The sequence below is a fragment of the Hypomesus transpacificus genome, chromosome 9 (assembly GCF_021917145.1).
Source record: "Hypomesus transpacificus isolate Combined female chromosome 9, fHypTra1, whole genome shotgun sequence".
In the NCBI taxonomy this organism is placed as follows: domain Eukaryota; kingdom Metazoa; phylum Chordata; class Actinopteri; order Osmeriformes; family Osmeridae; genus Hypomesus; species Hypomesus transpacificus.
This window is the reverse complement of record NC_061068.1, coordinates 20755385-20777150: the sequence shown is the minus strand read 5'-3', so window position 1 is coordinate 20777150 and position 21766 is coordinate 20755385. Positions and strand designations below refer to the sequence as shown.

Sequence of the window (21766 nt, the reverse complement as noted above, 5' to 3'; positions counted from 1 at the left end):
GATGTTTACATCCATGTTTATTCTGGGTCCTTGCCATAAGAAAAAAGCTGCTGCAGACAACGACCAAGCTCAGCATTTTCTGAAAATAAATAAATGCTCCTGCTAGACATTTACTTAGAAGTTTAAATTAAGGAGAAATTAGGGATCTGTCAAAAATAAACAAATTTGCAATGGCATCAAAAGACTGTAATATTGATTTATTTGTTTCTATTTATTTTAAGTCCTCTACACCACAGTGTATATTTGGTTGGAATTCAGTCAATGAGTCGTGTGCTTTGGAACTAACATACTTAACCGAAAAAGCCACAGCAACCACCACTGGTGAATGTAGCTTCAAAGTGTGTTTAAAGAAAATCCACAAAGATCAGGACATGATGATACAAGAAAAGGAAACCACTCAAGTGACAGTGACGTGACAGTCTCAATTAGTATTATCAGTGGTGTTGTTTTACATGAAAGAGTCTGTGGAAACTCCATGTCTTTGATCACGACTTGATCACCTGTCTAGTTATCTTGGCTCCTATATACCAATACAGACAGTTTAAGGGTAAAGATAGTGAATTGCCTGGCTCTACTGGGCCTTCCTTTCTTGCCATGAACCCACATAGCATGCACAAAGCCTAAACAGGACCCAGGGATCTTCCTGACACTGACAAAACACAGATTTTGCGGCGCTCATAAAACACCAAGCAAACTGTGGTCTTGTGGTCTTCTAAATCACAGCCAAATACCACAAGGGGAATAAAGGTGGACTATCTTTTTGTCATTTATTTTTATTATCTTAAAATTATGTAAGTGTGTCCAAGTGCTTCAATTTTTGCCTTGGAGTGGAGTATTTTATCCTAGTCCTTTTATTATAGTGTGACAGAATTTGTATTTTATACAAGTACACATTGCATTTTTCCCTAATGTATTAGCAAAATTATCGTTTAAAACCTGCATACTAAGTAATACTTAGTGTTATCACTGGATTAAAAGAGCCATAAACTCTTTTTCCGCTTTCACAGGTCCGGAAGGAAAGTCTTTTCACTCAATTGAACCCAAACTTCATAGCCATATGGATCACATCACAGAGTTCCATTTCATTAAAAGATTTGACTTGAGATTCAGGTTTCATGAGTAGTTCATTGAATAGATCATTGGACAGTTAGTCAAGCTGATTGTAAAAATGGCATCATTTGCTTAGGGCTACCTAAATACAGTATAAGAATGCACACCTAGTATGTATACAACATTGTAAAGCCTGGGCTTTATATATATAGGTTTTATTCATGTACAAATAGAATACAAGAACACAGGGAAGCATGACAACAATGTTAAAGGTTAGGGCCTACTGTGGCAAAATAATCTGCCTAAGGCAGTGTTCATGTAGCCTGGTCCTAACCAGACCCTCGTACATTTCATTTGTACAGAGGGTCTGGGATGTCTCGATTGTGTGCGTTCGCCTTAGCCAACTCCTTCACCACTACTGTAACGGAGCTTGCTGCCGTAGCTGGAAAATCAAACTTTTCCCGAACCCCGTGGGGAGGAGGGCCACAACATCATGGCCACCAACAAAACTCAGCAAGGAATGTTCTTGCTCCGGCTTTAACCTATATTCAGCAGCGTTGCCACAACGGCAGAATAGTTTCGCTCGCATCTTTCTCCGCCGCCATTACTGAACTACTCAAACAAGTGCACGACATTAACGTCATCGTTCTCAGCCACTCCCTCTGTTCGCTGATTGGACCTACAAAAAATTTGTTTCTGGAAACCGACTTCAGAACCGACATCCCAGACCTAGATCAGAAGCAAAATCCAAATTGAGCGGAAGTACGTAGGAGGGCAGAGCTAGGCTAGTGTTCATGGCTCATTAAAGTAAAATAGTAAAAACTATATGACCCCCAAATCAATAGAAAGGGATAATTAAAACTTTCATCAATTCAACATCTTAGGACAGCTCTTTTCTTTGCCTTAAATTCCGTGACAAATTCCTTCCTCGTCATCCTCACTTTCTCTTTTTTGTCAGTTTTTCTGCCCCCCCCCCCCCCCCCCCCCACGAACTCCATGAACTGGTGGTTGAGAGAAAGAGTGAGTGACGGGTAAAAGAAACAAAAAGGGGATGTACCCCTGAGTGGAGCTAACTTTTTTCTTACAGCAGTGATTACAGTTTCATTCCCTGACCCGTGAAAATAAGCAGCAATAAGAAGAGGAGGAAGAGAGGCTCCCCAGACTTTGGTGGTGAGAGAGCGAGGGAGAGACAGAGTGGAAAAGAAAAAGTGAGACCAATAGAAAGAGGGAGAGACAGTGTGATAGTGAAAAAGAGAGACTCAATAATAGCGAGACTTTGAGGGAGACAGAGAGCTGAAACTCCCCTATGGTATCTAAGCAATTACAATGACTCCCTTTCAAGCCAGGGCACCCATTGCTGTGACTTGATATGATTTTTATCAGATGCTGAAATGCTACATTACCAAGTGGACAGTAAATTATGTCTAAACCAATTATAGTGGGACCCCAAGCGAGCCAACGGCCACAGAAGGCCAAGTGGGAGGAGATGGAATGAAGCAAGGGTCTGGGGGGAGGGGCTGCCCACCCGTTTGTCTTGATTACGGGAGTCTTGGAGCGCATGCTAGTCTGGAGATAAGCGAGCGTGTGCGTATGTGTGTGTGCTAGTGTCTGTGCGTTAAGGGGGGCGGACTGATCTGTATCCATCTTCTGATTCACACAGAATTATGTACGTATTCACTAAAGGTGATAGCTTCGGTTTGGTAGAAGTAAAAAAGCTATATAGAAACCTAATGGAAAATGTGTCAGTATATGCAATATATCAGATTAATGTAGTCACCAGATATTTTATCATTTGGGTTACCGGAAAAAAACAATTTAAATAGAAATAAAGGGGGTGGGTGTAGCTCAGTGGAAGAGCATTTGTGCAGATCAAAAGGTCCCATGGTCAAATCACGCTGTACATTGTTTTGGATAAAATTAAGAGTTAACCTTAACCTTAAAGTTACGACATTATTAGCTTTATTCCTATTTGCCTTTTTGTTTGTTGACTGTAACCTGTATGTCTGTCCAATCCAAGGGGATGTAGGCCAACGGTATCTACTGTAGATCTGACTTCAAAGCAACATTAATGTTGAAGCCAGCGGAAAGGAATAACTTGGGGACATTAGCCTTCACAGCTTCTCAGATTGTATACGGCTACACCTTCTTTCGCTTGACATGCTTTCATGCGCCTACATTTATTCTCTGGTCTGCCTCTCTAAAGACTTGATGGTTTGACGGCAGTCCATAGCCTCTTTCTCGTCTGCTTTCTCATGTCTTATCTTTCTCATCATCACTCGTAATTTTGTTTACCCTCATCCTCGCCATAAACATTGCTACGGGGCAAAGAAGTGATCGCTGTGTGGGATTGCTCTTTCTTCTCCTATCAACAAAAACGATTAAGATAAGGTGGAAGGATAGAGATGTACTCCAAGCCTCATGGCATTTTTTATAGGATGTAGTATTTTGCTGGACAAATTGTTCAGCTTTGGCTTGTACCTTTTGTTCTGTAAATTAAACTAGGTTCCACAGATTAGCTGATCGATTGGATACCATTTTATAATGTTTTCATTTAGCAGACTCTTATCAAAAGCACTGAGGTATTCAAACCTACAACCTCTAGATCTGCAGACGAACACTGCCACTGATCTATATGTATTATAGGTATTCAAATGTCATGTCTATGCATGGCAGAGAGCAAGACAAACAGACCAAGAACACACATGTTTTTGTCCACACATATTTTCCTAGACAGGGAATCATCTCATACAATCACTGCTTTTCCATGCTGCTTGGCGCAAAATGTTTGACTTCCATGTTGTTCCTGATGTGCTTCTCTGATGTAAGCAATTTAACTGAATGACCTTGTTCCTAATTTTAACAGATTTTCAGCCAACCCAATTTATTCCAGTGAATTAAACCGTCATGCATCCTGTTTGTATGGAATCTAAAAGGATATGGTATAACCTCATCCTTTGAAAAGGCACATTCTGCCTGGTTGAAAAACTCATCACTGAGCTTTAGTCCAAATATATTACATTTCCATGATTATGGCATCATCTATATTATTGACCAAGAAGAACAAAACCATCAAACTCAATCAACATTACAGTAGCCTAGAACACAAGAAACAACTTAAATTATCCCACAAAGGAAAATCCCCTTTTGATGTTTACTCTCCGTTTTCCTATATCCGTTCCCACCCCATCACACTCCTTCACTTCCCTGTCATTCATCATATTCCCAGACACCAGAGACTCAGAGCCAGCGATATAACGTAGATGATAGAGTAGAAAGAGGAGGAACAGTGTGATAAAGCGGAAGGAAGAGAGGACAGGTCCACGGGGACTACTTTCTTTGTCCTCCAGGAATACTTTGTCTGCCAAACCCCTGCCCCCACAGTCCCATGATTCCCTGTTGAGATATAATCAGGCATAATGTGGTTTTGGGGATTTTAGCAGTCACAAAGACAGGGACACATACAGCTCCGTCTCAACACGGCATACAGAAGAAAAAAAAACTGGGGTATGCAGATTTTCAAGATGGGTATCACAATTTTTTATCTATGCTTTCCTCTCTTCATTTTTTATTGGCAACAGCTTACAGGGGCGTTATGCTGCTGAGTTGAGCTCGACTCCTGTTGGTGGGAGTGACAGTGTGTTATCTGATTGTGCTACGTTCCCTTGCTTTTCATCAACAATTTACCACTTTGAAAAAGTCCCAATGACCAATGATCTGCAGACATCCATCCTCTGTAACATTATCTGGGCCAAGCTGATAAAATGCAGATGTGCCTCCCCTCTCAATGTGAATTTGTGACCCATTAAGCCACCCCCCCTCTCTCCACACACACATCCACATACTCAAGCTCACCCACTCCCCACCCCCCTCCCTCACCCCTTTCCTTGGCATACACCAAGCGGCCCTTGTTCTTTTTTTGCATTGGACTTCCCTGAAAGCAGGTATGTGAACAGTATAACACTAACGAGCTACAATGATGAATTTGTTCAACAAGCAGCACCACATTACCTAAATCCCTCCTTGGTCTCCTTCTCTTTCTCGCTCTTTTTCACACTTACTCACTTTTGCGAACAGCGGAACAGATTGCTCAGTCTTCAGTGTCTTGTCGGGAAACGGATAGTGGGCAAATTGAACTTGGGCTTGTGACAGCTTGGTGTCAATTGCTTAAAGAGGTATTTGTAACAAATCAATGTGAAGTCAACACTATTTAGGCTCCTCCATTTGGGTTTACATTTATCAGACAAATAAAAAGTACTAGGAAGAAGTTCAGAATAAACAATACATGATCATTTTACATTGTGCAGCCAAATGTTTATTAACTGCTGTTTGTGCATCTTTAATTTGGGACTTTATGAACTAACAAGCACTCCAAGACGTCATGTTCTTGAAGGTATTGGGTCTTCAATGAGCTTTTAGAAAGAAAGAATGGATAGTCAATTTACTTTTGTAATTTTATGTAATTAGTTTGGACTGCTCAAACTTCTATATGACCTCTGTTAAAAATGAAGTGAACCACTCGAAATGTCTCAAGCTGTTCTGTACTGTAAACTCTAACCACCTTGTTCAATTTGTAGTAAAGCAGTAGCACTCTTTAGTCTAACACTGGTTTGGCCCAAAAGTGCCTTTTACATACTCTCAGATCTACCTCATTGCACCACTTCAATGTGAATAGAGAGTGTAAAGTCAAAGACTGGAACAACAGAAGAGAGCATTATGGATGAGTAGCCTCTGTGGAAAAAAACTGTGACAGTTTAATTGGTTGAGTTAGTCATGATATTTAAATCTCCTCTGTTAGTTAGCCAATGGCTAAAGTGTGTGCTACTGCTGGCCAAGAAACTGAAAACCTCTGCCCAGTTAGCTAGCTGGTAAGACACATTAGGATGCCCCTTCTGCCAGAAATTCCAAGTCCTGTGGCATAAATGCCATCTTTGCCAAGCTAGCTCTGTCTTTGCGGCATTAGAAACACTGAAATCCTTTTCATATTATCTGTCATTTTCAAGGTCAACATAAACAGGTGTTCCACCTAGATGTGTGTATTTACTTATGTCAAACACGACACTCAACACACTTTTAACATTCCCCCTCTCCTCCTTTCCCTCATAACAGCCAGTGAATGTCTTGGTTCAATGGCCGTTGCATTTAGAGTGTTTAGAGGAGACAAATTACAGACATAAAGTTTGGCTCTTTGAAAGAGACCTTCTGTATGGCAGGTGCCTTGCAGGCGTTAACTTCCCTTTCCCCTCTCCACCACCTCAATGGCAAATCTACTTAATACAAGAGACCTATAGAAAAGTTTTTGAGCATTCACTTAGATCCCCGTAGAATAGTTAAAGCGGTTGTAAAATATGTTAGGCTACACAAGGCTCAAGCTTGCAATAACTGGTGACGACAGTCAATTGAGGGCATGCGTGTTTATGTGTGTGTGGGTGTATGTGTGTGTGTGTGTATGTTTGAATGTGTGGGAGATGAGAAGAGTGCATGTGAGAAGGAAAGAGAAAGAAGTGGATTTATGGAGTGTGTGTTATGTATTTGAGAGAAAGAGACAGAGGGAGTAGTAGATAGTAGGGTGAGCATGAGAGATTTTAAATGAATCAAGGAGAAAGTGAGAGATATATATTGAGCAATACAACTTGACCAAAAGCACACAATAATCCTTGTGAGACTTAAAGACACAGACTCTGAGTTTTGGTCTGAATGTGACTGTGTGAGAATGTGGCTTGGCGTGAAGCCACTTACAACAGTTCCAGAAAGCACTGAAGAAAAGGAAGAGGGCGTCCACATTTCTATCTGGCTCTCTCCCTTCTTCTTTCTATCTTTCACTCTCTCTCTCTTTCGGCCTCCCTCTATATAAATGCTGCCTGGCAGTTTAACGCATGGCTGGGAGCAATTTCCCACAATGTGTAAATTAGTCAATCTCCCAAGTCAGTAAAGTACTCTTTGATGGGGAGGACATTAATGAAGTGTACCATTAGGCCTCACATTTGTATTCTTAGGGGTTCTCTGTGCTTTTGATGTTGCTGGGGCCCCATGGCTGATTATCCACATGCCAGCGCTGCATGCCTGTGTTACTTAGAAGGGAGGGAGGGAGGAATTGAGTGAGAGACTATATTTCTTTATCTCTCTCACTCTCTCTCTCTCTATATATATATATGTCTCTGTCTCTCTCTCGCTCCCCTCTCTCTCTCTTTGATGGCGAGAGGGACTGCATGGAGGGTAGTTTATTAGTGGGTCCAACAGAGGAGAGAGAGAGGGGGAAGGGAGGGAGCATGGGGAAGGAGTCGGACTTTTCACTGACACTTCAAAGCCCTGTCTGGACTAAATTGCTGTGGACCGCTTCATTCAGAGTGTATGGGGTCTTCCTTTGCGGATGACAGTTGCATGGTGACAAAGTTCAATTGGCACTGGTAGAAGGGGGGGACTGAGATCAAAGCAGGACCATTGTAATGGTTTGTTCCGTGGAAAATCGCTTTTTGTCCTCTGCCTATTCAAGCCTGGCTCTGGCTCCACTCGGGGTAAATGGGATTTTTTTTAACTCTTGTGTCGGTGGGTGGACGAGTGCAAGGGTGGGGAGGGGGGGACCTTCTTCAGACCCCCCCTCCAATTCCTTGCTTCAACAATGCAAGGACAGCTATGTGGTTATTACCCTTTTCATCAACTACATATAGCATAAAATTCTTATCAGGTTTAAGAAGTGGAATCACATCATTATTATTGTTTAAATTACCAGTACCAGCCAATAACAAACCTTTAAATATGCAAACTAACTTTTCCTCTCTTTCTGTTTCTCTCACACGCTCACTCACATTGACCAAAAACAGAGACTTGCTAAACATACATTAACAGTATGAACTCTTCTACTTACGTTTATTTATTGCGCACACTTACTCACTCAAACTCTCTGTCAAACATTCTCCAGCTCTCTTTTCCCTTCTCTCTCTCTATACCCTCGCAACGACACAACCCATGGGCTTGTCCATTCTGCCCCTTTAAGGGTCCATGAGAAGAAGCAGAGGCTCTAAGGGGCTTGTGCTGACCTCAAACAGAACAAACAAACAATCACAGTGCTACCAAGACAATCAAGAGCTATTTCAGACCCTTGACCCCCCCCCCACACACACACACACACCCAGGCACCCCTCCTTCTCCCATCTATTTTCATATCATACACCTATTGAGTGGAAAGAGAGCAACAGTTTGAAATAATTTCAGTGGAGATAATGGTTTAATGCTTACTTTAATCCAACTGACATTGATGATGGAAGTTTGGTTTATGGTAAAACTCAAGGTGGGGCTTATACTGTATATATGTATTCTACATAGAAGTGATGCAAACAACTTGTTTCCCCCCCCCCCCTGTGTTTCAGTAAACATTTGATTGATTACATTGGATTACATTTGAAAGGACTGTGCCAAAAGTTCTCAAGGTTAAACCTAGTGAAATACAACTGTTTTCTAACCTTCTCATGCTACTGTTTCTTGTGCTCATGTAATCCTCAACCTATCTGTTACCATATCAGAATGATGCCCAACCTTAACCCAAAACTCAAGTTTAATATTTAACCATAATCCCAATCCTTTTATTGTTATGCTAGTACGAATGCAACGCTTATTTTAATAACATGACTATTGTGAAAACGTGATTCCTTTGAAAAAGTGAAGAAAATAAAAAGATTTCATATAAACAAACATTTGTTTATGAATAAATCTATTCATAAACAAATAAATGAAGTGGTATGCATTGCTATTAAGTCATCAACAAACGCATTGAAAGGGTTTCATTTTAGATTGTACCTGTTGGAATGTTGACATGTTTTTATTGGCATCTTTATCTATATACATTATAATTATTACAATAATTACTCCACACATTTGGCAAGGAAGGTTCCATCTGTGATAGTTTATTTTATATTAGAAAGAAGAGTAAAGTGTCTAAGTATTTCTGTGCATTTGCATGCACGTGTGTGTGACAAAAAGGAGCGTTTGGGTGGACATGTGTCTTCACCCAATGTGAGTACTGTAGATATACTGATATTTTAGTAGCAAAGTACGTCAGACAGCGGGAGCTTGGTTTGTATGATTGACTATATACATTTCCTGCCAAATGTTTCACTTTTTTTTCTTTAGCTCAAAGAGAAAAGTGTTATTTCTTCAAAAGGCCCATTTGAGAAACCCCACAAGCCTGTAATTGCTAGGGAAAAGATTGGACTACCTGCCAAGCCAAACACTCGAGAGGGAATTTGAAATACTGTAAACAGTGTAGTAACCCACTCACTGTCAAAACCAGAGAGAAAGAGCAAGAGAGAGATAAAGAGAGAGAGAGAGTTTTTTAATTTAATTTTGTAACCAACAACAAGAATAACCACCTAATCAAAGCAAATTAACAGTACTGCAGCATATTTGGAAAAAAAGAGTTCTCTCAGCACTCCAAATGAAGTGTGGAAAGAAAAAGTTCATGGCTCATGCATGCCTGTAAGTTTTTCAGACAACTTTTGTTCACCAAATTTAAATTGTCAAAGCATGTCTCTTTCTTCTGAGCTGTAAAAATAATTTATGATCGTCAGTAACCTTTTTTGTGTTGACACAATATTTTTCTTGAACTGTCAAATAAAAGTTTGGGATTATTATTGTAGTGTGACCCCTTCTTTCCCGTCTTAATGACCCAAGGTACGTTCTTTCTGGGGGGAAGAACACATTAAAATCCAGTTTGGGTTTAGTGCAGCTCTGTAGTTCTGTGGGGCTAACTTTCCTCCTCACTTCGCCTCTCTTTTTCCTTCCTCTCTAAATCCCCAAATCCCCCGACACCAATTAGAAGGCAAAAACGGAAATCTCCTACCAAACATGACATTTACAGGCCAAAACTCTTTTAACAGTCTCCCCCACCGTCTCTCAGATATGTATACATGTGCGCTCTTGAATATAGATGTGTACACTCACACGTATGCACAGAAAGTACTGTCTCTTTCCCTTTCTGTCACAAAATTATAATTATAATTTACTTTGAATTTGATGTTAATGTGACATGTTCAAGGTACAATGATAGTACACCTTTGGTTGGATTATGGTTTTTGTTTGGAAATGTGTCCATTGACTCCATGCTTAATTGTTTATAGAAGGAGAGCCTCTTCTATAAATCGCATTATCTGAGTAAATTTGCATAGTTAATATTTATTCTCATGACAAAAAGTCCGACATGCATGCCCTCTTCAATATAATAGGATTCCACTGTTTCATAAAACGCACTACCCCTGAACCTTCAACTGGTTAAAACTTTCCGCTACAGTTGAGTATGTCAAACTGTTGAACAAATTGTTTCTTAAACAAAAAAAAATCACCATTGCATTACACTCTTGCCCCAGCATAATCAACCCTCCTTTCATTCCACTTTGACTCCTCCTGTCAGGCATATTGCCACCCTTAGCGCAGATCTGTCAGTATCTGCTAAATTACAACTAAATGTGTCTTTATGACTATAATTTAATAAGCCCAGAGCTGCAGCATTAATTATGATCGAAACACATCGTTAGCTCATAGAACAGCATGCCCCCCCCAACCCCAACCCACTCCAATTATTCCCCTCAAACTCCAGAATGTGCACAAAAACAGTCAGGTAATTAATGATAATTATATGAATTAGGGTGGCAGTCTCTCCTTTGCCAGTACCCTGGTGGTGCTGGTGTCAGCCACCCATAATATTTGAACAGCAGAATGCAAACATGTAGCTTTTCTGTGAACTGTTTTGCTTTTCAGAGGCAATCCCTTCACTCTCCCTCCTGTCCCCAACCCCTGGGTGGCAGCAGCGGTTGGTGTCATTGGTGGGATGGTATACCTGATGATATTTCGACATGAATAACCTGATAAGACAGCATTCTTTATTGTGGAAGAAGGCTTATAATTGTATTGAATTAGAAATGTTGCTTTGACATTTTTTTAAGGACTGTTAAAGGAAATGGGAGTGTTTGTTTTTCTCTTTTTCTTTTTTTTGGGTGGTGGGGGGGTCCTATTTTACTGATCACTATCTGCTGCTTTTACTTTCATGGTTGACAGAAAATAGATAAAATGCACCATTTACTGCCTCTTTTGGGGATGGGTTGGGGTGGGGGACTGAATGAAGCCAATGAAGGGACACTTGCCATCCACAGGTTTGGACAAATTGGACTGGTTTTCAGCTTCATTAATTAGTCCTGAATGAATCCTCCTCCATATGATAGCATTTCTCCCTTGTAATGTTCACAACGTTCATAACATTGATATTTCTCTTAGGGTGAATTCAGTTAGCAGTTGGTATGGTTCAAAACAAGTACTACAACAATATATTACATGATACAGTCCACTATGCTACTGTATCCTTCACTGGAATTTTTAAGGCATGTTGCTATATTATTGGTCACCTAATTGTGAGATTGATGGAAAAACATTGAAAGTACATTAGGTCTAGCTTTGAGATACCAAGACTGCTTGCCATGGGGAGTGGCCACCATGTCTCTGCATGGTTTTGATAAAGCTCAAAATTTATGCTCCTCTGGCGTTTATGGGCCCCGGGCCGTCTCTGCATTGCCTACTTAGCCCTGCCGCCACCTCCTGTCTGGACAAGTGACGAGGGGACAGACGGATATCTGTTACAGCCTACCCACCCCCATCCCCCCTCGTTCTCTTTAACTCCACCACCCTTCATCAAGCTAGCCCAACTGGTGACCCAAAACTGATAGCATGGCATTCCCACTTGCTCTGACCTCCTTTGAAAAATGATTGGTTGAGAGGGGGAGGCAAAGTGATGTCACAACAGTGTCCTCCTTGGTGATAGCTACAGAGTGGATTCCTTCAGGGAGCCCCTTTGGTGCAACTGTCATTTATGTAATCAGATAACCAGCAGACATCAGTTCTTTTATAAAGACATTTTTGTAATTCATGGCTCATCGTTGAAACAGCAGTATGATTTTGTGAAGCAAAACAGAGAGGATATGGTATTTATTAGCTTTGGAAGTGGAAATATCGATACAGCTGTAACATGCAGATACAATAAAAATACAGTAAAATCTAAATGGCCAGGAGATGACCAATATCATCATGTGTTCTTTTTAGTATTTATATAAAATAATTCAAAGTAAGTACATCAACATTAAATCTGAACAAAAGTTGCTGACACAAACTGGAAATGAAAGTACAAAATGTTGGAGGGTGAAAATTAAATCAATGTAAGACAACTTCGAGTGAGCTTGTCAAGTACGAAGCAAACAATGTAATGGCCCCCAACAGTAACAGCAAACCCTGCCCTTATGGCTCACAAATTGTTTGGATTAATCACCAATTTGATATTTTCACATCATTTGGCTGAAGATATTTGCCTTGAACAAGGGCCTACGCATAAATGATCATGGCAGTAGGAAATAATTTGATATGAATGTATATGGTTTTATATGAAGACATTCCCACATATGTTACTGTTGTTCATGGATTCTAAACCCTACTTAATAAATGTTTGCTCGACAAGCTTGATTGGAAATGTTTATGAATGCAGTCGCAAGTTATATAGTAATGCATGAAAGGGAGAAAGCTATGTGAATATCAATATTTAAGCATCTACATCGTGTCTATCACAAAGGAATACCCTGAAATCTCTAAACAAACATAATTAGTACATCATAGTAGTTTTATGTGAGCTCCATCTAGCAGAGTAGACATATGTTCCGGAAAGTCCGGGGAGAGAGAGGCTTCAGTCAGTGGAGTCAGGGCACAGGGGGCAGGGGGAAGCAGTGCTCCGCTGCGCTTGTCCCCGCTGGCTTATTGAATTACCTAAATGAGCTGAGGAGACTAGACTGGGGCTCTTAGTCGTTTGAAGTTTACAAATCATTCTGACTGCTCTGGGGCAAGGGCGGGGGCAGTGGTTCAGGGGTTGGGGGTGGGGTCTTTTGAAGTTTTAAATAAAAGCATCATGGAAACAAACAAACAAGGGAGAGAGGACAAGATTCCTAAACACGGTGTACGGGAACACCATGTTACCCATGGTAACTTGGGAATGATAATGGTTGAGAAACCACTTCCTGTGTATGACGGAAAAATTGCACAAGCTTACTGTTGTCTGTTGTCCACTATGTCTGAGTGGACCAAGTAAAGGAGTGAGAAAGATGGGAGAAAGATGGGAAATGAGTCAATGTGTAGGTGAGGAACTACTTTCAACCCCCACTTGCTGCTTCTTTACTCAAGTGTTCTTGATGACATGTCTGTTTGTTATGTATGAAACGAAAAAAGTGACAAACTACTTCCCTTAACAGCACTTATCATGCATTCCCAGATACTGCTAATACTACTACTATGAATTTTGCTATAATAGTGTAATGAGCTTTCTGTGCCTGAAAAGCAAATACCTTAGCCAGCTTCTTTGTTGATAAAAAAATTGACCAAACAAACATCCTATTGGTATCTACCATCCATTTCTTCTCCAACTTATATTTTTACTTCAGTTATTGCAGAATGGGAAAAAATTACAAATATAATTGTCCCTGAAAGATAGCCCATTACCCTCAAATTCATGGGTGATAACAACCAAATAAAACGGTTTCCTTTTTTGTATTTAATTAAGTAAATGTAATGTAAATGTAAATGTAAGTAAAACCTGCTTGATGTTTGCACAATCAAGGAGCTCTTCGAAGCTATTAAGCAAAACGAACTACTTAAGGCGTGGAAATGCATGTCTGAAAACATCTATTTTCCCAATGGAAAAGCCTGAAATGTAATTAGTTACATAATCATGGCAAAAAGGTAGACTTGATTGAAAACACATTGGCCATACTTTGCATGTCCTCCTTTAGCCAACTAAGCTGTTCTGGGTCCCATAATACAGTATTTCGTTTTCCAAAAATATTTACTATTCTTTCTGTCTTTCCCATTTGCACTTGATTTTTGAGTTACATAAAGGTCGGCTCGTTTATGTAAAACACATGAGAGAAAATACACCAGAAAAAAAAACATGTTGATGACCTGAAAATGAAAAACGAGAATCTCAATTCGGAATACAGTACACCAGCAACTCAATCAACAACTGTCCAGGGACGTTAAGAATCCATTTCAACTCTGTGACCTGCTGGCTCCATATCTATCTAAATCAAAGTGAGCCCCTCCTCTGTTCTAATTGGACGACACAATGTCTGGGGTTTCTGAGATTGGGCAGAACTCACGGCAAATTACCTTTGACTTCCTGTTCAATCTTAGCAGGGCACTCCAGCCGTCAAGGAAGTTGTTTGACTTTTAAAGTGTTTACTTAGGTTGGTCTCCTGTAAGCATGACCCTGTTGTATTGAAGAATTATTTAGCATCTCTTCTAGAAAAACCTCTTTGGTGTGCATTTTACCAAGAGTAATGTTAATGGTACAGTATATCATTTGTCACTGATTTGAGAATTTCTAGCAGTCATTTAAAAGTGAAAAGTTGATTTAAGCTTTATTGCTTATTAATCTATAATTAGAGGGCATGTTAATACTTTCAGATTTGTAATACGCTATGTAAGCTTGTGAAGTGTCACAAATGTGTATTATTATCCTTTATGGAGACAAGCAAAAACTATGAAAAATTATGAAAAGTAACAGTTAACTACCAATGGTACAACGCTAATAGGTTTTTAAACTTTTTTAGCCTCTTGAGCAAATTGCCTTCAGTAGATTTATAGAAAATGGAAATTGATGTTGCAAACTAGTTATCGTCTCCAAATTATTTTTATTTTACTGTTATCAATCAACATTACACCTTTACAACAAAAACAACCTAAAATATAGTTTGAACATTTAACTCAAATAGAATTAAGTCCATGGTTGGCTTCATCTCAACATTTCTCACACCAGTGTTTGTGTCATCGTTTCGGCTCTGGCAGTAGCTGCAGACCTCATGTCTCTTTCCTCCTGCCTGGAGAAACCAACGTACAAGGGACCAAGATTGGGAGTGACATCTGGCAGTTTGATAAAGTGGATTTGGTTTCTTGGGGGCAATTCCAAGCCGCTCTCCCTGGGCGCCAAGCCCCTCTCTGGTTAGTATATGACTTACATGTGTACAGAGGGGTAAAGGAGCGAACCACGTGTGTATATACGTATGTAAGGGGGTGTGTATGTGTGTATTGGTATGTGTAACTGAATGAGTGTGTGTGCATATATGTACAGTATGCATGTGTGTGTGTGTATTGTGGAAGGGGGAAGCGTTTACTGCAAATGGAAACCAGCAGTTCCTTCGCTGTGTACATTAATGCAAGCCTTTCATCACCCGCTTCCCTAAAGCGTCGCCTCTCCGCCCTCTAATTCACTTTAAACACACACATTAGTCTCATCAATAAAAACTAATGGATCTTTATGAAACAGAGGTTTATTTCCAATTTATCTAACGGAGGCTCAATTTCCCTCCAGACCACTCCAAGTCCCTTAAATTCCAATGGAATCCATCTTTCCACATTCACAACCATTCCCCCGAAGAGGGCACAACAAACTGCATGCAAACATGACATTCTGCTATGGCTATTGTCTCTTCCATAACTGATGTAACTCAAAATGACATTTGAAAAGGGGCAGTATTGCATTATATTCAATTGTCTGTTGGTCATCCACCATATTTAGGTTGCTTATCCTTGGCAGCAACCTTTTAAGTAATACATTGTCATATCAGGTAGATTGGATCTGTGCTTGTATATTCAACAGCAAGCTCTGACAAACAAGAAGTCAGGTAGCAAACCAAAGCATGGTGTATACTGACAGTAGACTCTAGACCTCAATAAGAAAGATGTATTTCACTACTATAGCCTTTATCCACTGACAGATACGGAATTGCACAAATACCAGCTTTGCTGTGTGTTTTAAAACTTATTTTAACTCCAGACATCGTAAACACTCCATAACAAAGAGTTCAAGAACAAATATCCACAAAAACAGATGGACTAATTAAGTAAATTCAGGAGTATAACAGATTCTTTGACTTAATCAAGCCCGTAGATCTTTCTGTGACTCAGTAGACAGGTTACAAACAGCATATTGTCCTCTTTGCCTGGAACGACTGATTTATGAACATGTTGTGGGTTCCATGGTTTGCTTTAGGATTTTGCCACATCAAAGTTGAGATGGAGGTCAACATTATAGGCCTACTGTGGCTATGAAAATATATTGTGTGTTTTCCCACTATGGCTCACATGAACATGCAGTATTCTAAGTGCGCCACCATCAAAGGAATAGTCTACCCCTAAAAAGTACGTATATTTTTTTCATCACCAGGCTGAACCTCACTGAAAGTGACTGGTAAACTTGAGGTTGATCTGTCTTTAAGTTCATAAGTGCTGTCTCCGAAGTGTGTTGATAATAACAGACTGTTAATTTTGTATTTCATAATGATCGGAAGAATACTATGCTGCCATAGTGTTTCAAAAAGATGGACAGCCAATACACTGTCCCAAGGGTCAAAGATTTTAATTTACATTTAGTCAAAGATTACCTTCTTTTTCCAAACCCCCTAAAATAAAGCAGCTTTCTCTTATTTTAAAGCTCAAATCTTTTCCTTGTTCGCAATGCAGAAAGACTAAATTTAATCAGTGGACACTGTTATAACTGACTTTAGAACTTAAACAAAGAGAGAACTAGGGGTACTGTAATTTGCAGCTTCTGTATCAGAAATCAATAGCACACATAATTTTAATTTGTGTGTGTGTGTCTGTGGTTTTTGTGGTGTGTAAATTGTTTCATATACTGTAACTGCAGGGTCAAAAATGACCCTAAGGCAATCATTGTAACCTGGTTGTGAAGCTTTCATGGAAATATGTACAATGGCAAGGTTTCTACTTTTCTAACATTGGGGTCACTCTAGGAAAGGTAAACAAAGTTCAAGTCTATTTTAGGGGGTTTTCTCTGCTGTTAAACATAGTGGAGGGTCATTAAGGCCTCAGTGATATACACTCATACCAGTTAACTACCATTCAATCCCAAAGCAGACATTTTTAGAGAGTGAATGTAACAGATTGTAAACAGATTGTTTGTAAACTGTTACTCTTCCCCTCCAATACCAGAGAGTGGTAGATGTATGTGGGATCCTCTATCCACCAGTTTGCAAAAATCAATCTAGAAACACTAAAATACAAAAGTAATCAACGGTCATCAGAATAGTAATTAATTTGACCCTTTTCATACATCTCAGGTAATTTAACTTTGGAAAGTTACAGTTTCCGAGAAGTATCTGACCCATATAGTCAATCCCTTCATTTGACCAATTGAAGTCAGCATGCTTACAGATTTGGAAAGATTCCTTTCTCTCAACGTGCACATTGCTGTTCGGTTAGTAATGTTAGTGTGTTCATTTGAAGTGAAAAGATTTGAAAAGCCTTATATTTCTTACAATCCTGGCCATTCAAACATCAGATTATTCTAGATAATAATGCATTTTCTTTTGAAAATGAGGGACAGACAGAAGATGACAGAACGTTGCAAACTTTAAATAGTACCTCAAAAGAGCTGTCTTAACAACCTAAAATAAGTCATTTGCTACGTACATTGTGTGTTTTGTGTCTCTCAGCTCCTTTATCAACTCCACTCTGTCATCTCAATTCCACTGACTTCTCAGAGAATGGAACGATATGCTGGATCTCAAGTAGGGCCTTACCTCACCCGTGGCATTTGAAAGGAATTACAGGGTTTAAGTTCTCTCAACTTGACCCCGGTCCTAATTACTTGTAGGATAAGTCTTTTGGCTCCTCATGGAGTGTTGTCCTAACCTCCACATGTCTGCTGTGTGTCCAAACACAAGAGAAAGGAAAACACGTTCTACAGGAACAGGGGCTTATCCACCGCTCCGCGTTCTCACAAGTCTCCCACGGTCTCCCAGGGGCCATCACACATTAACCCAAGGTCTTCCCTCCATCAAAGGTCTGTAGTATGATGATATAATATAGTCTATAATCAATATTATTTTATGTTTTATTCATTGTGAGAATGTCTCAATAAAAATGATTAGTTAATGTGCAACAAGAGGTTGAACATCTACCTCTCATCTACCGAACATCAATTTAAAAAACATGCACTCAATTATCGTATGCTCATGTTTTTAAAACAGTGCTAATGTTTATAATAACCACAGCTAATGTATTTCTATAGTTGATATGTGTGCAGTAAGTTGATGATGAGATGATTCATATTGCCATTCAATATGAATAGCATTCATAGCATATTGCTATTCAATATGAATAGCAATATGCTATTCACAAAAGACAATGAAAATAAATTGGACAAAGTCTGTTTTCATTGCTTAGTCATTAGGACTGAGCTGTTTCAATATAATGTGCATTTTCAAGTTACACACTTAATGCTATTTCTTTTCATTTTTCTGCTTGCAAATGTTTGGATGGCAATTTGTAATCTGAACATTAATAAATGGCTGTTCCACTTCTGTGCCCAAGCACCATGAGACTCAGGTATCTTGCTTTTAGAAGCATTATTTCATATTATGGAAGGAATCCATACACAACACCTCACAGGCCAAGGTAAAACAACCATATTCATGGTTTAGGCAGAACATTTATCCAGTCATTACCCACATGAAATAATAACTCTTGGCTGGGGAAGTGTGTCCCAAAGCAAACAAAGATAAAACAATCCCATTTTTATCTTTGCATCATATGACAACTCTGCGAGGGAGGTCTGATAGGGTTACAGTAGGTTAACATTACTTTGGCCCCCACACTACGGCTAACAAACCAGTCATTAGATTAATGTTGGCCGCAGCTCAGTCACTTTTTTTCTTTTTTTTACCACAGACTTTACTAATCTCAAGGCAGTGAAACATCAATGCAATGAAACTAAGGGGTGATGACCATTTGTCTGCAACCACTTCTTCAGGATCCACGGGTGAGATTGGACATTTCAGGCTATAGATCAATACACTCTCGCGTTTGTTTACCCTTTTATCCAATTGCTGTTATCCGATCCAAATTATCTCTGGCTATATTCTTGATGTGACAAATCTTGCAGTGTTGTGATTCTTTGTGAGATTATGCACATTAAATGAAAGAGCAGATATGTTTAAATACAAATGCAACCTGTTGAAACAATGTTCATGTTACAAATAATCCACTAAAGTGTCTACATTTTGTTGTTTTTATATGTTATTCTGACTGTGACTCTCCATCAGATGTCATAGGGTTGAACTTGAGGTTTGTTAGCTTTGTCAACAAGGTCTGAAAATGTATAATTATAAACTCAATACAACCGACACGTGCCTGTTGAGGTTGTCATGATTAAATAGTGGGATGGGGCATTTGGTAAGATGGAGCAACAATTTTGGTAAATTCCATGAATATTCATTATTCTTTCTATTGAGTATAACAGCCTCCTGAAATGTGACACCCCAAGACAGTCCATAATGCAATGCAGTCATACTGGTTTGCAAGTACCAATTAGTTTTGTTTCAGTTGGTTGAAGCATTTAATGTGGGATTTGTGCAACATAACTATTAGGAGCCAACAATACACACTTTAGGAAAAGGACTCTAATCGTAGGAAAAGGAATCTCACCTTACAAGCAAATTAACTTACATTATCCCAGGGCACTGGGCTGTAGAATTCTCTGTTTAGAATGTCCACTCCTTTCTCAGCAGAAACTAACAAAAAAGTGAAGCAGCAGTTAACCCTATTTCTGGATATTTCATAATTTACCAAGTAAAAAAAAGTTTTTTGTCAATTATGGAACAAGTTGTGAATGTTTTTCTTTCATTAGCGTGAGCCCTATTGGTAGTACAATACAACTGGGTCAGGACCAATAGTCATGGTTTTATTCATTAGAGTTCTGAATAACACAAAAGTAACTGTTTATGAGGACTATTCCAAATTGTTCTGTACTGTAATCTGCATGCATGAGGTCTGTGATGTAGGCTACTGTGCCAGGTTACCATTTAAAGTCGGGAGGGCTACAATGTTTCTTGTCATCGTCTCCATCTAAGATCCTCATTGACACACAGAAGTACACTCTTTGGCCTCCTTTTTTCATAACTACCCAATAAACAGTTAGGTTACCACATTTACAATGTAATTTAGGGAGTTTTTAAATTCACAACAAATAGCACCTCAGCTTCAAATGACTGGAGATTGATGTGTCTTACCTGTGTATGCCTCAAATGTGGTTCAATTAGGCTGTGGTTCTAACAAGTAATAACAAGCACACAAAGTGTGCAAAAAAAATACCTGTACAACCAATGTGTAAAATCCTGTTTTGAAAGTATTAAAGTAGGTGTTTTGATTGAAATGTCTCTTTACCAGTTATATAAGTCAGCATCAATTCCTCCTACTGTCTTGTTAGATCAAAACGATGATATATACTGTTTGAGTGTAGCCAGTCTGGCAGTGCTGGGCTTGCTGGCATCTATGGCTTGCAAAGTGAGGAATAGACGGCTCTCCCTATGGTTGCACTTTGAGGCTGGTGCCAGAGTGTCTCACCCTTGCAGGTTAGTATGGGAACACAATCCTACTGCAGGGGGTTCATAGTCAAAACAGCTGGTATTCTCTCACACATAGCCATGCAGAGTTCACCCACAGAGTGCACTGCATACTGCAAATTAAATGTAGCATTACATTTTATGTGTAAATGTAGACTGTCATGTTTTGTATGTATTTATACATTTCAATTCCTTTAAAATCACCACTCTAAAACTATATTTAAGAGTTTTATGTCAATTGTGGTCAGAGTGAATAGAAAGTTAACTTTTAGATTATTATAAAATAGAATAGTTGTAATGTTATTTAGGCCTTATAACATAACATACATGCAGACATAACACAAAGACACACCATGCCTGACTCAACAAAAACTACGGATGAAAAATGAAGGTATGGAGGGTAAATCTTAAAAGTGGGCAAAGAAACGTTCATCTCAAACATTGAAAACATGCCCTCACCATTGGTAAACTTGGTATGTGTCATTTTAATGATATAATATTAATATTAACAAAATGTTAAGTCAATACACAGCATATTTATCAATGGCTAGCAATGGCAAAATATAGTCATCTTTCTATATAATGACCAGCCCCAGCATTATAAATGCAACTCTAGGAATAAGTTCCTATATTTTCCAGCATTTACACTTGGGAAGTACCAGTACAGTGCAGTGATCAATTGTTGTTTGTTGATTGTAGTGTTGCCATATTTGGTGCTTAGTTCTCATTATCAAGACCATAGCAATACCTCTCAGGACACCTTTTACCCAAACCATTCATGATTGTACATTTCAAGTTTCATTCTAAAACAAGCCCAATGTGTCCCACTGGGCTTGTCAGGTCAGTGACAGGCAAAATGTGTCTGATGGAACTACAGGGCTATCAGCAGCACTAACAAACACTGGTGTTATTCATCAGAGCCTAAAGTTGGCAGTCAAACTTTGGCCTCCATCTATTTTAAATTGCAGGCACATGACAGCACATAGTGGCATTATGAGACACCTGGGTGTACAAAGCAGGTAAATACGGAAGTGGAACCAAAACTTTAGAAGCTGCAAAAGGAGGGAACAATTGAACCGGTGTGTTTTTCAGAGTGGGTTGCGCCCATTGTGTAAAAGCCTTAGAAGGCGGGGATTATAAGATTGCTGTGAGCAAGGTATGAAAACTAAACAATTACCTGATGGCAAAACAAAGGATTTAATTGCATATTAAGTTCAAAAGTTGACTAAACTAGATATGTCTCAGGTCTTTGGCAATTGGTTTTGAAACAGGAAACAAGA

At 39.3% G+C, this 21766-nt stretch overlaps 1 long non-coding RNA gene across 1 annotated transcript; it reads left to right on the top strand.

Annotated features, from left to right (window-relative positions):
• The first annotated feature begins 12988 nt into the window (after positions 1–12988).
• Positions 12989–21068, top strand: LOC124471858. The gene is made up of 4 exons (XR_006956566.1): positions 12989–13206; positions 14911–15063; positions 17808–17926; positions 18814–21068. It is a non-coding gene; the product is annotated as an uncharacterized LOC124471858 (long non-coding RNA).
• The last annotated feature ends 698 nt before the right edge of the window (positions 21069–21766 follow it).